At 42.4% G+C, this 18,010-nt stretch overlaps 1 protein-coding gene across 1 annotated transcript in view; it reads left to right on the top strand.

The window, feature by feature from the left end:
- The window catches only part of atp2b2 (ATPase plasma membrane Ca2+ transporting 2), a 245,556-nt gene that overhangs the window by 26,411 nt on the left and 201,135 nt on the right, over positions 1-18,010 (top strand). The window lies entirely within an intron of this gene.

Below are 18,010 nucleotides of genomic sequence, written 5' to 3'. Positions count from 1 at the left end.
TATAATATATTGTAAACGTATGGTAGATCAGGGAATATAATATATTGTAAACGTATGGTAGATCAGGGAATATAATATATAGTAAATGTATGGTAGATCAGGGAATATAATATATTGTAAATTTATGGTAGATCAGGGAATATAATATATTGTAAATTTATGGTAGATCAGGGAATATAATATATTGTAAATGTATGGTAGATCAGGGAATATAATATATTGTAAATGTATGGTAGATCATGGAATAAAATATATTGTAAATGTATGGTAGATCAGGGAATATAATATATTGTAAATGTATGGTAGATCAGGGAATATAATATATTGTAAGTGTATTAGGGTATATATATATATATAGGTCAGGGAATATAATCTATTGTAAATGTATGGTAGATCAGGGAATATAATACATAGTAAATGTATGGTAGATCAGGGAATATAATATATATTGTAAATGTATGGTAGATCAGGGAATATAATATACTAGTAAATGTATGGTAGATCAGGGAATATAATATACTGTAAATGTATGGTAGATCAGGGAATATAATATGTAGTAAATGTATGGTAGATCAGGGAATATAATATATTGTAAATGTATGGTAGATCAGGGAATATAATATATTGTAAATGTATGGTAGATCAGGGAATATAATATATTGTAAATGTATGGTAGATCAGGGAATATAATATATAGTAAATGTATGGTAGATCAGGGAATATAATATATTGTAAATGTATGGTAGATCAGGGAATATAATATACTGTAAATGTATGGTAGATCAGGGAATATAATATACTGTAAATGTATGGTAGATCAGGGAATATAATATATATTGTAAATGTATGGTAGATCAGGGAATATAATATATTGTAAATGTATGGTAGATCAGGGAATATAATATATATAGTAAATGTATGGTAGATCAGGGAATATAATATATATTGTAAATGTATGGTAGATCAGGGAATATAATATATATTGTAAATGTATGGTAGATCAGGGAATATAATACATAGTAAATGTATGGTAGATCAGGGAATATAATATATATTGTAAATGTATGGTAGATCAGGGAATATAATACATAGTAAATGTATGGTAGATCAGGGAATATAATATTGTAAATGTATGGTAGATCAGGGAATATAATATATTGTAAATGTATGGTAGATCATGGAATAAAATATATTGTAAATGTATGGTAGATCAGGGAATATAATATATTGTAAATGTATGGTAGATCAGGGAATATAATATATTGTAAGTGTATTAGGGTAATATAATATATATATATAGGTCAGGGAATATAATCTATTGTAAATGTATGGTAGATCAGGGAATATAATATATTGTAAATGTATGGTAGATCAGGGAATATAATATATTGTAAATGTATGGTAGATCAGGGAATATAATATATTGTAAATGTATGGTAGATCAGGGAATATAATACATAGTAAATGTATGGTAGATCAGGGAATATAATACATAGTAAATGTATGGTAGATCAGGGAATATAATATTGTAAATGTATGGTAGATCAGGGAATATAATATATTGTAAATGTATGGTAGATCAGGGAATATAATATATAGTAAATGTATGGTAGATCAGGGAATATAATATATTGTAAATGTATGGTAGATCAGGGAATATAATATATTGTAAGTGTATCAGGGTATATATATATATATAGGTCAGGGAATATAATACATAGTAAATGTATGGTAGATCAGGGAATATAATATATTGTAAACGTATGGTAGATCAGGGAATATAATATATAGTAAATGTATGGTAGATCAGGGAATATAATATATTGTAAATTTATGGTAGATCAGGGAATATAATATATTGTAAATTTATGGTAGATCAGGGAATATAATATATTGTAAACGTATGGTAGATCAGGGAATAGGAGAGTAAATTCACATACATACTGTTACATTGGACAGTGGTGATTGCAGGGTTTGGCACAATAGCGATCAATGGCCCCGTTGATCCATCAACCCTTCCTCCATCCTTTCCTTCCCTGCCTCTGTTTCTCTCTCCGGTCAGTTCATCTTCACGTTGACCTACATCTCCTCTCCTCCCTCTGTCGCCAGAGCCACTCAGACACGATCAGCATCCGTAGGAAGGAGGGAGAGACAGACAGAGAGGGGAGGGGAGGTTTGTTGCTGACTAAGGTTGTCGAGGGATCGCTAGACATGCTACTGGGGTTTGAACCACAACACTGTCATTGGAATATCTCATCAAAGGAAAGAGAGGGAGAGACTGCAGATTCTTTCAAACTATTTTATAAGATTGGGTTTGATCGAATGATTTATTGTGCATAATGTATTTGTAGCCGGGGGGGCTAAGTACATATACGGACAGAACGTTTGCCTAAGAGTGTGCCAGCCTGGCTGCACAATTTCTTAATACGCATTATTGTCAAAAAAATAATAATAAACATAACTAAGCCATAAATCAACCAATGGAATAGTGTTGCTCCCATAACACCAAATAGTGACTGAACCCATCCAAACGGATTCTGACTGAACCCATCCAAACAGATTCTGACCGAACCCATCCTAACAGATTCTGACTGAACCCATCCAATCGGATTCTGACCGAACCCATCCAAACAGATTCTGACCGAACCCATCCTAACAGATTCTGACTGAACCCATCCAATCGGATTCTGACCGAACCCATCCAATCGGATTCTTACTGAACCCATCCAAACGGATTCCAATCACCACTGAGCTCTATCAGATGTTCCACTACAACAGTCAAGTTACCCCTCAGCCTGGGGTATGAACGTACGGCCGATCATTTGGCACACTCTTAATTAAGCAAACGTTCTGTCCGCATATGTACTTGGCCTCCCGGATATTTAATGTGTAACCCTGTGTTGTTGTTTTTGGTCACACTGTTTTGCTTTATCTTGGTCGAGGTCGCAGTTGTAAATGAGAACTTGTTCTCAAATGGCCTACCTGGTTAAATAAAGATGAAAAAAAAAAAAATGAAATACATTTTGCCCAATGAATCATTCTATCTAACCCGTAACATAGATATTAACATACTAAAAACATGCTCAAGTCAATTGTACTGTATTATCAAGAAAGCCATATACAGTGGGGCAAAAAAAGTATTTAGTCAGCCACCAATTGTGCAAGTTCTCCCACTTAAAAAGATGAGAGAGGCCTGTAATTTTCATCATAGGTACACTTCAACTATGACAGACAAAATGAGAAGAAAAAAATCCAGAAAATCACATTGTAGGATTTTTAATGAATTTATTTACAAATTATGGTGGAAAATATCTATAATAAGACAAATCTGCTACTTTGGTGCCAGAGCCGGTTCCAGAATGTTCCGTAAGTACGCAAATATTTGGGGACCACTTTTTTGGCTCGTGTGCACTACTTTCAGAACTGCTGCTAGAAGGTATATTAAAGTACCGGAGAATATCTTTAACATACCAACCACATGTATCGGAGAATCTCTTTAACATACCAACCACATGTATTGGAGAATCTCTTTAACATATCAACCACATGTATCGGAGAATCTCTTTAACATACCAACCACATGTATCGGAGAATCTCTTTAACATACCAACCACATGTATTGGAGAATCTCTTTAACATATCAACCACATGTATCGGAGAATCTCTTTAACATACCAACCACATGTATCGGAGAATCTCTTTAACATAGCAACCACATGTATCGGAGAATCTCTTTAACATATCAAATATCAACCACATGTATCGGAGAATCTCTTTAATATACCAACCACATGTATTGGAGAATCTCTTTAACATATCAACCACATGTATTGGAGAATCTCTTTAATATACCAACCACATGTATTGGAGAATCTCTTTAACATATCAACCACATGTATCGGAGAATCTCTTTAACATACCAACCACATGTATTGGAGAATCTCTTTAACATATCAACCACATGTATCGGAGAATCTCTTTAACATATCAACCACATGTATTGGAGAATCTCTTTAACATATCAACCACATGTACCGGAGAATCTCTTTAACATACCAACCACATGTGATACACAACTGTGCAGTTGATTCTGTGGTACGCAGCCATTGGTTGATGCTATACAACATCTGCACTTTAGTCACGCAGAAATGCCACTTTTAGCTTAAAGCATATAGCGTCTCTACTGTATATAGCCTATCTACTGTATATAGCCTCTACTGTATATAGCCTCTCTACTGTATGTAGCCTCTACTGTATATAGCTTCTCTACTGTATTAGCCTCACTACTGTATGTAGCCTCTCTACTGTATATAGCCTCACTACTGTATATAGCCTCTCTACTGTATATAGCCTCTCTACTGTATGTAGCCTCTCTACTGTATATAGCCTCACTACTGTATATAGCCTCACTACTGTATATAGCCTCTCTACTGTATATAGCCTCACTACTGTATATAGCCTCTACTGTATATAGCCTCTCTACTGAATATAGCCTCTCTACTGTATATAGCCTCTACTGTATATAGCCTCTCTACTGTATATAGCCTCTACTGTATATAGCCTCTCTACTGTATATAGCCTCTCTACTGTATATAGCCTCTCTACTGTATATAGGCTCTACTGTATATAGCCTCTCTACTGAATATAGCCTCTACTGCATATAGCCTCTCTACTGTATGTGTCCCCTCTACTGTGTATAGCGTCTCTACTGTATATAGCCTCTACTGTATATAGCCTCTACTATGTATAGCGTCTCTACTGTATATAGCCTCTACTGTATATAGCCTCTACTGTGTATAGCGTCTCTACTGTATATAGCCTCTCTACTGTATGTAGCCTCTCTACTGTATATAGCCTCACTACTCTATATAGCCTCTCTACTGAATATAGCCTCACTACTCAAATCAAATCAAATGTATTTATATAGCCCTTCGTACATCAGCTGATATCTCAAAGTGCTGTACAGAAACCCAGTCTAAAACCCCAAACAGCAAGCAATGCAGGTGTAGAAGCACGGTGGCTAGGAAAAACTCCCTAGAAAGGCCAAACCTAGGAAGAAACCTTTAGAGGAACCAGGCTACGTGGGGTGGTCAGTCCTCTTCTGGCTGTTAAGATATAACATAACATGGCCAAGATGTTCAAATGTTCATAAATGACCAGCATGATCAAATAATAGTAATCACAGGCAGAACAGTTGAAACTGGAGCAGCAGCACGGTCAGGTGGACTGAGGACAGCAAGGAGTCATCATGTCAGGTAGTCCTGAGGCATGGTCCTAGGGCTCAGGTCCTCCGAGAGAGAGAAAGAAAGAGAGAATTCGAGAGAGCATACTTAAATTCACACAGGACACCGGATAGGACAGGAGAAGTACTCCAGATATAACAAACTGACCCTAGCCCCCCGACACATAAACTACTGCAGCATAAATACTGGAGGCTGAGACAGGAGGGTTCAGGAGACACTGTGGCCCCATCTGAGGACACCCCCGAACAAGGCCAATATATATAGTGCACTACTTTAGACCAGAGCCCTATTCCCTATATATAGTGCACTACTTTAGACCAGAGCCCTTCTCCCTATATATAGTGCACTACTTTAGACCAGGGCCCTATTCCCTATATAGTGCACTACTTTAGACCAGAGCCCTATATAGTGCACTACTTTAGACCAGGGTCTTATTCCCTGTATAGTACACTACTTTAGACCAGGACCCTATTCCCTATATATAGTGCACTACTTCAGACCAGGGCCCTATTCCCTATATATAGTGCATTACTTTAGACCAGAGCCCTATTCCCTATATATAGTGCACTACTTTAGGCCAGAGCCCTATTCCCTATATATAGTGCACTACTTTAGACCAGAGCCCTATGCCCTATATATAGTGCACTACTTTAGACCAGGACCCTATTCCCTATATAGTGCACTTATTTTGGTCTAAAGTAGTGCACTATATAGGGAATAGGGTGCCGTTTGGGATGAACCCTTAAGCACACAGGCCTACAGCATAATATCTAAATGGTTTGAGTCCTGGTTCAGAGCAGAATGATGTATCTTGTCTTGATGTGTATCTCCAAAGCCTTGGGCAAGGTGTAAGGAGAATCAAGAAGCGTTTTCTCACTTATTTATAATGCATGGTTTTCTCTGAGTACTAAAAATGCATTTAATTAAATCTTCTATTTTATGAGCATCATTTGGTCCACTCAACTCGCTAATATTCAGGCGGATGCTTTGGAAAACACACCAGGTAAAAGACTGGGGAGAAAAAGCTTTGAATATTTTTATGAATAATTTATTTATTTTTCACATTAAAAAAATTACAAGATGCAAGTACTAATACAAACAAAATAATGGAAACTCGGTTTGAATATTGAGTACATCACTGTAAGGGTTTTAAAATAGCACCACAAGGCCTATGACGTTATATACTGTATTATGTAAAAAATAAAATAAAAAATCTGGAGTTTTGAGTCATTTTCACCTTCTGACATATTGATTTCAGGAGAAAGAAACATGGTGCTTAGGGATTGACGTGGGCAGTCTTTATGCTTTAAGCTCTATGCAAAATAACTAACATAAATAACCATTTAATAAACAAGGTTTTTATTTGGGGATTGGTTGAGGCAGAGTTGCCATGGTTGAAATATAATGCAGAAAAGCCATAGCATGTGGCTAAAACTGGTAACAATTTACAATTTAACTCAAGTTTCCCCCAGACCAAATATCAATACGCTTTCTCTGCCCAGCCAGTAGCCTAGCCGACTGCAAGCTTGAGGACATTAACTATACCAAATATCAATACGCTTTCTCTGCCCAGCCAGTAGCCTAGCCGACTGCTAGCTTGAGGACATTAACTATACCAAATATCAATACACTTTCTCTGGCCAGCCAGTAGCCTAGCCGACGGCTAGCTTGAGGACATTAACTATACCAAATACCAATACGCTTTCTCTGCCCAGCCAGTAGCCTAGCCGACTGCTAGCTTGAGGACATTAACTATACCAAATACCAATACGCTTTCTCTGCCCAGCCAGTAGCCTAGCCGACTGCTAGCTTGAGGACATTAACTATACCAAATATCAATACGCTTTCTCTGCCCAGCCAGTAGCCTAGCCGACTGCTAGCCTGAGGACATTAACTATACCAAATACCAATATGCTTTCTCTGCCCAGCCAGTAGCCTAGCCGACTGCTAGCTTGAGGACATTAATTATACCAAATACCAATACGCTTTCTCTGCCCAGCCAGTAGCCTAGCCGACTGCTAGCTTGAGGACATTAACTATACCAAATACCAATACTCTTTCTCTGCCCAGCCAGTAGCCTAGCCGACTGCTAGCTTGAGGACATTAACTATACCAAATACCAATACGCTTTCTCTGCCCAGCCAGTAGCCTAGCCGACTGCTAGCTTGAGGACATTAACTATACCAAATATCAATACGCTTTCTCTGCCCAGCCAGTAGCCTAGCCGACTGCTAGCTTGAGGACATTAACTATACCAAATATCAATACGCTTTCTCTGGCCAGCCAGTAGCCTAGCCGACTGCTAGCTTGAGGACATTAACTATACCAAATATCAATACGCTTTCTCTGGCCAGCCAGTAGCCTAGCCGACTGCTAGCTTGAGGACATTAACTATACCAAATATAAATACGCTTTCTCTTCCCAGCCAGTAGCCTAGCCGACTGCTAGCCTGAGGACATTAACTATACCAAATATCAATACGCTTTCTCTGCCCAGCCAGTAGCCTAGCCGACTGCTAGCTTGAGGACATTAACTATACCAAATATCAATACGCTTTCTCTGGCCAACCAGTAGCCTAGCCGACTGCTAGCTTGAGGACATTAACTATACCAAATATCAATACGCTTTCTCTGCCCAGTCAGTAGCCTAGCCGACTGCTAGCTCGAGGACATTAACTATACCAAATATCAATACGCTTTCTCTGCCCAGCCAGTAGCCTAGCCGACTGCTAGCTCGAGGACATTAACTATACCAAATATCAATACACTTTCTCTGCCCAGTCAGTAGCCTAGCCGACTGCTAGCTCGAGGACATTAACTATACCAAATACCAATACACTTTCTCTGGCCAGCCAGTAGCCTAGCCGACTGCTAGCTTGAGGACATTAACTATACCAAATACCAATACACTTTCTCTGGCCAGCCAGTAGCCTAGCCGACTGCTAGCTTGAGGACATTAACTATACCAAATACCAATACACTTTCTCTGGCCAGCCAGTAGCCTAGCCGACTGCTAGCTTGAGGACATTAACTATACCAAATACCAATACACTTTCTCTGGCCAGCCAGTAGCCTAGCCGACTGCTAGCTTGAGGACATTAACTATACCAAATACCAATACACTTTCTCTGGCCAGCCAATAGCCTAGCCGACTGCTAGCTTGAGGACATTAACTATACCAAATACCAATACAGTTTATCTGGCCAGCCAGTAGCCTAGCCGACTGCTAGCTTGAGGACATGAACTATACGGATATTACCCTTCCTGACTTTTGTGAGTCTCTCTGGTAATTAGCATTTTACCAACAACACACACACACACACACACACACACACACACACACACACACACACACACACACACACACACACACACACACACACACACACACACACACACACACACACAGGAGGGTTAGGTTTAAACTGTCTCTCTCCACTCCTCTCGCCCTGGTTCTTCTGAAAAGCTGTATGTTGATGGCTTTACACAAAGACATCTTAGCTAACACTCTGCATTTACAACACTGTTGTCCGCTGTCCGACAGGTATTTTCCCCAATATTTTTCAAGGAAATTGAGTATCAATGGGTAAGAAAGAAACAAGTCATTAATCATGTAAAGCCTCAATGGGCTCACAAGGTAGATTTAAAAAAAAAAAATTATGACCTGGTTCCACATAGTTGGTGAAAGATCGGTGGTTAGCAGTCTTCCTATTCGATCTGCCGTTTTCTCTCGACAGCTACATTGGGCTAGAGAAGTACTGGTCGGGCAGGCTGGTTCATAGCGGGCTTGTCTGACTGAGGTTGTGACCTTGGGCTAGGTTAGATAGGGTTTGTTGGTGTTCTGCTCTTGTTCTGCCTGTCAACCTTCTTAAGTAGCTTACGTTGGGCTACTGCGGGATGACTCGGTTCTACTGCGTGATGACCTGGTTCTACTGCGTGATAACTGGGTTCTACTGCGTGATAACTGGGTTCTACTGCGTGATGACCCGGTTCTACTGTGGGATCACCTGGTTCTACTGCGTGATGACCTGGTTCTATTGCGTGATGACCCAGATGACCTGGTTCTACTGGTTCTACTGCGTGATAACTGGGTTCTACTGCGTGATGACCCGGTTCTACTGTGGGATCACCTGGTTCTACTGCGTGATGACCTGGTTCTATTGCGTGATGACCCAGATGACCTGGTTCTACTGCGGGATGACATGGTTCTACTGTGGGATGACCTGGTTCTACTGTGGGATGACCTGGTTCTACTGCGTGATGGCCCGGTTCTACTGTGTGATGACCCGGTTCTACTGCGGGATCACCTCGTTCTACTGTTTGATGACCCATTTCTACTGCATAATGACCTGGTTCTACTGCGTGATGACCCGACTGCGTGATGACCCGGTTCTACTGCGGGATGATCTGGTTCTACTGCATGATGACCTGGTTCTACTGCTTGATGACCCGGTTCTACTGCGTGATGACCTGGTTCTACTGCGTGATGACCTGGTTCTACTGCGTGATGACCCGGTTCTACTGCTTGATGACCCGGTTCTACTGCGTGATGACCCGGTTCTACTGCTTGATGACCCGGTTCTACTGCGTGATGACCCGGTTCTACTGCGTGATGACCCGGTTCTACTGCGGGATGACCTGGTTCTACTGCGTGATGACCTGGTTCTATTGCGTGGTGACCCAGATGACTTGGTTCTACTGCGGGATGACATGGTTCTACTGTGGGATGACCTCGTTCTACTGTTTGATGACCCAGTTATACTGCATGACCTGGTTCTACTGCGTGATGACCCAGTTATACTGCATAATGACCTGGTTCTACTGCGTGATGACCCGACTGATGACCCGGTTCTACTGCGGGATGATCTGGTTCTACTGCATGATGACCTGGTTCTACTGCTTGACTTCTACTGTGATGACCTGACTGTGTGATGACCTGGTTCTACTGCGTGATGACCCGGTTCTACTGCTTGATGACTCGGTTCTACTGCGTGATCACCTGGTTCTACTGCGTGATGACCCGGTTCTACTGCTTGATGACCCGGTTCTACTGCGTGATGACCCGGTTCTACTGCGGGATGACCTGGTTCTACTGCATGATGACCTGGTTCTACTGCGTGAATGACCTGGTTCTACTGTGGGATCACCTGGTTCTACTGCGTGATGACCTGGTTCTATTGCGTGATGACCCAGATGACCTGGTTCTACTGCGGGATGACCCAGTTCTACTGTGGGATGACCTGGTTCTACTGTGGAATGACCTGGTTCTACTGCGTGATGACCTGGTTCTACTGCGTGATGGCCCGGTTCTACTGTGTGATGACCTGGTTCTACTGCGTGATGACCTGGTTCTACTGCGTGATGACCCGGTTCTACTGCGTGATGACCCGGTTCTACTGCGTGATGACCCGGTTCTACTGCATGATGACCTGGTTCTACTGCGTGATGACCCGGTTCTACTGCGTGATGACCTGGTTCTACTGCGTGATGACCCGGTTCTACTGCGTGATGACCCGGTTCTACTGCGGGATGACCTGGTTCTACTGCATGATGACCTGGTTCTACTGCTTGATGACCCGGTTCTACTGCGTGATGACCTGGTTCTACTGCGTGATGACCTGGTTCTACTGCGTGATGACCGGTTCTACTGCTTGATGACCCGATTCTACTGCGTGATCACCTGGTTCTACTGCGTAATGACCTGGTTCTACTGCATAATGACCTGGTTCTACTGCATAATGACCTGGTTCTACTGCTGGATGACCTGGTTCTACTGCATGATGTCCTGGTTCTACTGCATGATGAACTGGTTCTACTGCGTGATGACCCAGTTCTACTGCGTGATGACCTGGTTTTACTGCATGATAACCCAGTTCTACTGCATAATGACCTGGTTCTACTGCGGGATGACCTGGTTCTACTGCATGATGACCTGGTTCTACTGCGGGATGACCCGGTTCTACTGCATGATGACCTGGTTCTACTGCTTGATGACCTGGTTCTACTCCGTAATGACCTGGTTCTACTGCGTAATGACCTGGTTCTACTGCATAATGACCTGGTTCTACTGCTGGATGACCTGGTTCTACTGCATGATGTCCTGGTTCTACTGCGGGATGACCTGGTTCTACTGCTTGATGACCTGGTTCTACTGCGTAATGACCTGGTTCTACTGCGTAATGACCCTGTTCTACTGCATAATGACCTGGTTCTACTGCTGGATGACCTGGTTCTACTGCATGATGTCCTGGTTCTACTGCATGATGAACTGGTTCTACTGCGTGATGACCCAGTTCTACTGCGTGATGACCTGGTTTTACTGCATGATAACCCAGTTCTACTGCATAATGACCTGGTTCTACTGCGTGATGACCTGGTTCTACTGCGTGATGACCTGGTTCTACTGCGTGATGACCTGGTTCTACTGCGTGATGACCTGGTGTTACTGCATAATGACCTGGTTCTACTGCGTGATGACCTGGTTCTACTGCTTGATGACCCTGCTCTACTGCGTGATGACCTGGTTCTACTGCATAATGACCTGGTTCTACTGCTGGATGACCTGGTTCTACTGTGGGATGACCTAATTCTACTGATGGATGACCCAGTCTACTGCGTGATGACCCGGTTCTACTGCGTGATGACCCGGTTCTACTGTGGGATGACCTGGTTCTACTGTGGGATGACCTAATTCTACTGCGTGATGACCTGGTTCTACTGTGGGATGACCTGGTTCTACTGCGTGATGACCTGGTTCTTCTGCGGGATGACCCAGTTCTACTGCTTGATGACCTGGTTCTACTGCTTGATGACCTGGTTTTCACATTAGATGGAGGTACAGGCTGGAGGTCCAGAGATCCTCAGTCCAGAGCTGGTCTCTAAGTCTGGTTCTGTTTTCACTGGTATTTACCTGATATGCACTATGTGATAACTACAGGTACATACTTAAAAGAAGCAGTCAGACACAGGGCTGGCTTTGGTGGTTGTCCTGGTTTCCCCTGACTGGAAGTTGTGACAGGTTAGCTTCTAATCTAGGGTTTAGTTTCCCTATCGATATTCATCCTGCAGTCTTCTATAGTAGTTTACAGAAGACTGATGACCTGGCTCCACACGACTGAGTTGGTTGAAAGATAAGGTCAGATGGGGTTTTCCTGGAGGTCAGTGGAGCTTTAAATATTAAACCTCTCATCACCTTTCGTAAACAGAGCTGCTGACCTGCAGGCAGCCAGTTGTCTTCTCTCTCTGACCGACCTGGTTCCCCATGGTTGGAGCTGGTGACAGGTTAGATAAGGTTTAGACCCCGTCCCAAATGCCACGCATATAGAGAGTAGGATGCGATTTGGGACACAGTCTTAGTTTTCCGAGGAGCCCAGTCACACAGCCCGGCCCAGCTCCACAGCCCGGTCCAGCTCAGTCCCACAGCCCAGTCCAGCTCAGTCCCACAGCCCGGCCGAGCTCAGTCCCACAGCCCGGCCGAGCTCAGTCCCACAGCCCGGCCGAGCTCAGTCCCACAGCCCGGCCGAGCTCAGTCCCACAGCCCGGTCCAGCTCAGTCCCACAGCCCGGTCCAGCTCAGTCCCCCGGCAGTCCAGGCGGTCATGACAAAACACACATGAAGTGTCCCAAATGGCACCCTATACTTTATATAGTGCACTACATTTGACCAGGACTCTATGGCCCAAAGTAGTGCACTATACTGTACAGTGAACAGGGCTCTGGTCTAAAGTAGTGCACTATACTGTATAGGGAATAGGGCTCTGGTCTACAGTAGTGCACTATACTGTATAGGGAATAGGGCTCTGGTCTACAGTAGTGCACTATACTGTATAGGGAATAGGGCTCTGGTCTAAAGTAGTGCACTATACTGTATAGGGAATTGGGTACACAATCATAATCTCCCTCTTAACAGATGTCTCATTAGTAAGCTGTCTACATCAAGGGCACGGTGTGTGTGTGTGTGTATGTGTGGTTGTGTGGTTGTGTGTATGTGTGTGTGTGTGTGTGTGTGTGTGTGTGTGTGTGTGTGTGTGTGTGTGTGTGTGTGTGTGTGTGTGTGTGTGTGTGTGTGTGTGTGTGTGTGTGTGTGTGTGTGTGCGCGCGCGCTCCACAGCCATACAGCTCCAGGAACCAGATGTAATGAATCATTAAGAAAGGCAGCAATTCTTATTTGTCCTAAATATTTACATTAATATATATACACAACACTCTATACAGTTGAAGTCGGAAGTTTACGTAGTTTACTTATAATATATATAATAATACTTAGCCAAATACATTTAAACTCAGTTTTTCACAATTACTGACATTTAAATCTAGTAAAAATTCCCTGTCTTAGGTCAGTTGGGATCACCACTTTATTTTAAGAATGTGAAATGTCAGAATAATAGCAGAGAGAATGATTTATTTCAGCTTTAATTTCTTTCATCACATTCATCCACATTTCTCAGTTCTGCCCACAAATGTTCTATGGGATTGAGGTCAGGGCTTTGTGATGGCCACTCCAATACCTTGACTCTTTTGTCCTTAAGCCATTTTGCCACAACTTTGGAAGTATGCTTGGGGTCATTCTCCATTTGGAAGACCCATTTGCGACCAAGCATTAACTTGCTGACTGATGTCTTGAGATGTTGCTTCAATATATCCACATAATTTTCCTACCTCATGATGCCATCTATTTTGTGAAGTGCACCAGTCCCTCCTGCAGCAAAGCACCCCCACAACATGATGTTGCCACCCCCGTGCTTCACGGTTGGGATGGTGTTCTTCGGCTTGCAAGCCTCCCCCTTTTTCCTCCAAACATAACGATGGTCATTATGGCCAATCAGTTCTATTTTTGTTTCATCAGACCAGAGGACATTTCTCCAAAAAGTACGATCTTTGTCCCCATGTGCAGTTGCAAACCGTAGTCTGGCTTTTTTATGGCGGTTTTGCAGCAGTGGCTTCTTCCTTGCTGAGCGGACTTTCAGGTTATTTAAAAAATATATATATTTCACCTTTCTTTAACCAGGTAAGCTAGTTGAGAACAAGTTCTCATTTGCAACTGTGACCTGGCCAAGATAAAGCATAGCAGTTCGACACATACATACACAGTTACACATGGAATGAACAAAACATACAGTCAATAATACAGTAGAACAAAAGAAAACAAAAAGTCTATACACAGTGAGTGCAAACGAGGTAAGATAAGGGAGTTAAGGCCGTGGTGGCGAAGTAATTACAATATAGCAATTAAACACTGGAATGGTAGATGTGTGCGAAAGATGGATGTGGAAGTAGAGATACTGGGGTGCAAAGGAGCAAGATAAATAAATGCAGTATGGGGATGAGGTAGTCGGATGGGTTATTTACAGATGGGCTATGTAGAGGTGCAGTGATCTATGAGATGCTCTGAAAGCTGGTGCTTAAAGTTAGTGAGGGAGATATGAGTCTCCAGCTTCAGTGATTTTAGCAATTCGTTCCAGTCATTGGCAGCAGACAACTGGAAGGAAAGGCGGCCAAAGGAAGTGTTGGGAGTGCGTGCTACGGGAGTGTGTGCTACGGGTAGGTGCTGCTGTGGTGACCAGTGAGCTGAGATAAGGGGGGACTTTACCTAGCATACATATAGATGACCTGGAGCCATGATGGCGAGTGGGGAATTGGCTTTGGGGTTGACCAGTGAAATATAGTTGCTGGAGCGCGTGCAACAGGTGGGTGCCTCTATGGTGACCAGAGATAAGGCGGGGCTTTACCTAGAAAAGAGTTATAGATGACCTGGAGCCAGTGGGTTTGGCGACGAATTTGAAGCGAGGGCCAGCCAACGAGAGCATACAGGTCGCAGTGGTTGCTAGTATATGGGGCTTTGGTGACAAAACGTATAGCACTGTGATAGTCTGCATCCAATTTTCTGAGGAGTGTTGGAGGCTATTTTGTAGATGACATCGCCGAAGTCAAGGATTAGTAGGATAGTCAGTTTTACGAGGGAAAAGTATCTCTCTGTATTTTGCTCTGTTCATCTTTGCCTCAATCCAGACTAGTCTCCCAGTCCCTGTCGCTGAAAAACATCCTGAAGTTCAATCGTGGTTTCATCGGACCAGAGAATCTTTTTTCTCATGGTCTGAGAGCCTTTTTGCAAACTCCAAGTGGGCTGTCATGTGACTTTTACTGAGGAGTAGCTTCGGTCTGGCCACTCTACCATAAAGGCCTGATTGGTGGAGTGCTGCAGAGATGGTTGTCTTTCTGGAACGTTTTCCCATCTCCACAGAGGAACTCTGGAGCTCTGTCAGAGTGACCATCGGGTTCTTGGTCACCTCCCTGACCAAGGACCTCCTCCCCCGACTGCTCAGTTTGGCCAGGAAGCTTGAGGAAGAGTCTTGGTGGTTCTAAACTTCTTCCATTTAAGAATGATGGAGGCCACTGTGTTCTCGGGGACCTTCAATGCTGCAGAAATGTTTTGGTACCCTTCCCCAGATCTGTGCCTCGACAAAATCCTGTCTTGGAGCTCTACAGATAATTCCTTCGACCTCGTGGCTTGATTTTTGCTCTGGCATGCACTGTCAACTGTGGGACCGTATATACTGTAGACAGATGTGAGCATTTTCCAAATCAAGTCCAATCAATTGAATTTACCACAGGAGGATGTCAACCAAGTTGTAGAAACATCTCAAGGAGGATCAATGGATGTACCTGAGCTCAATTTCGAGTCTCATAGCGAAGTGTCTGAACACTTATGTAAATATATACTGTGCCTTGTTTGGTCCTCGTACCATGTGTTTGTTCCTGGACATTGACTATTACCTCTGTCTTCAGTGCTGTACTGGTGGGAAGTATATTTACATTACAGATATATGCGGAAGATGTATGTATTGACTCTGTGGATATGTGTGTTATTGTATTTGTACCATATGATGCTGCAATTCTTCTCTTCTTTGATCTTTTTGTTTGGTGATAAATGGGCCATATGTGATGGTATTAGGACAGGTACATTCAGATATATGGGCCATATGTGATGGTATTAGGACAGGTACATTCAGATATATGGGCCATATGTGATGGTATTAGGACAGGTACATTCAGATATATGGGCCATATGTGATGGTATTAGGACAGGTACATTCAGATATATGGGCCATATGTGATGGTATTAGGACAGGTACATTCAGATATATGGGCCATATGTGATGGTATTAGGACAGGTACATTCAGATATATGGGCCATCTGTAATATGTGATGGTATTAGGACAGGTACTTTCAGATATATGGGCCATATGTGATGGTATTAGGACAGGTACTTTCAGATATATGGACCATATGTGATGGTATTAGGACAGGTACATTCAGATATATGGGCCATCTGTAATATGTGATGGTATTAGGACAGGTACATTCAGATATATGGGCCATCTGTAATATGTGATGGTATTAGGACAGGTACTTTCAGATATATGGGCCATATGTGATGGTATTAGGACAGGTACTTTCAGATATATGGACCATATGTGATGGTATTAGGACAGGTACATTCAGATATATGGGCCATCTGTAATATGTGATGGTATTAGGACAGGTACTTTCAGATATATGGGCCATATGTGGTGGTGTTAGGACAGGTACATTCAGATATATGGGCCATCTGTAATATGTGATGGTATTAGGACAGGTACTTTCAGATATATGGGCCATATGTGGTGGTGTTAGGACAGGTACATTCAGATATATGGGCCATCTGTAATATGTGATGGTATTAGGACAGGTACTTTCAGATATATGAGCCATATGTAATATGTGGTGGTGTTAGGACAGGTATATTCAGATATATGGGCCATATGTGATGGTATTAGGACAGGTACATTCAGATATATGGGCCATCTGTAATATGTGGTGGTGTTAGGACAGATACATTCAGATATATGGGCCATATGTGGTGGTGTTAGGACAGGCACATTCAGATATATGGGCCATCTGTAATATGTGGTGGTGTTAGGACAGGTACATTCAGATATATGAGCCATATGTTATATGTGGTGGTGTTAGGACAGGTACATACAGATATATGGACCATATGTGGTGGTGTTGGGACAGGTACATTAAGATATATGGGCCATATGTGGTAGTGTTTCAACAGGTACATTCAGATATATGGGCCATCTGTAATATGTGTTAGGACAGGTACATTCAGATATATGGGCCATATGTAATATGTGGTGGTGTTAGGACAGGTATATTCAGATATATGGGCCATATGTAATATGTGGTGGTGTTAGGACAGGTATATTCAGATATATGGGCCATATGTAATATGTGGTGGTGTTAGGACAGGTATATTCAGATATATGGGCCATATGTAATAAGTGGTGGTGTTAGGACAGGTACATTCAGATATATGGGCCATATGTAATATGTGGTGGTGTTAGGACAGGTACATTCAGATATATGGGCCATCTGTAATATGTGGTGGTATTAGGAGAGGTAAATACAGATATACAGCAGAAACATAAGTCATAAGTCGTGTAATGGCGTTTGTACTGTAATGCACAGACATTTACTAGTTCTCTCTAGTTAATGTGAATTCCCCCTTGATGATTCTAGATCCCTCAAATGTCTTCTTCTCTTGATCTCTGACGGTAGACGGAATACTAAGTGATTAGCCTACTCTGTCAGCTGATTTCCCCTCTCCTTCCCTTCTACGTTCTAACACCTCTCTCTCTCTCATTCTCTCTCGTTCTCTATCGCTCTCTCTCGTTCTCTATCGCTCTCTCTCTCGTTCTCTATCGCTCTCTCTCGTTCTCTCTC

Source organism: Oncorhynchus keta, chromosome 21, assembly GCF_023373465.1.
Source record: "Oncorhynchus keta strain PuntledgeMale-10-30-2019 chromosome 21, Oket_V2, whole genome shotgun sequence".
Lineage (NCBI taxonomy): Eukaryota > Metazoa > Chordata > Actinopteri > Salmoniformes > Salmonidae > Oncorhynchus > Oncorhynchus keta.
Note: the sequence above shows the minus strand (reverse complement) of the source record. Positions and strands in the feature narration are given on the sequence as shown.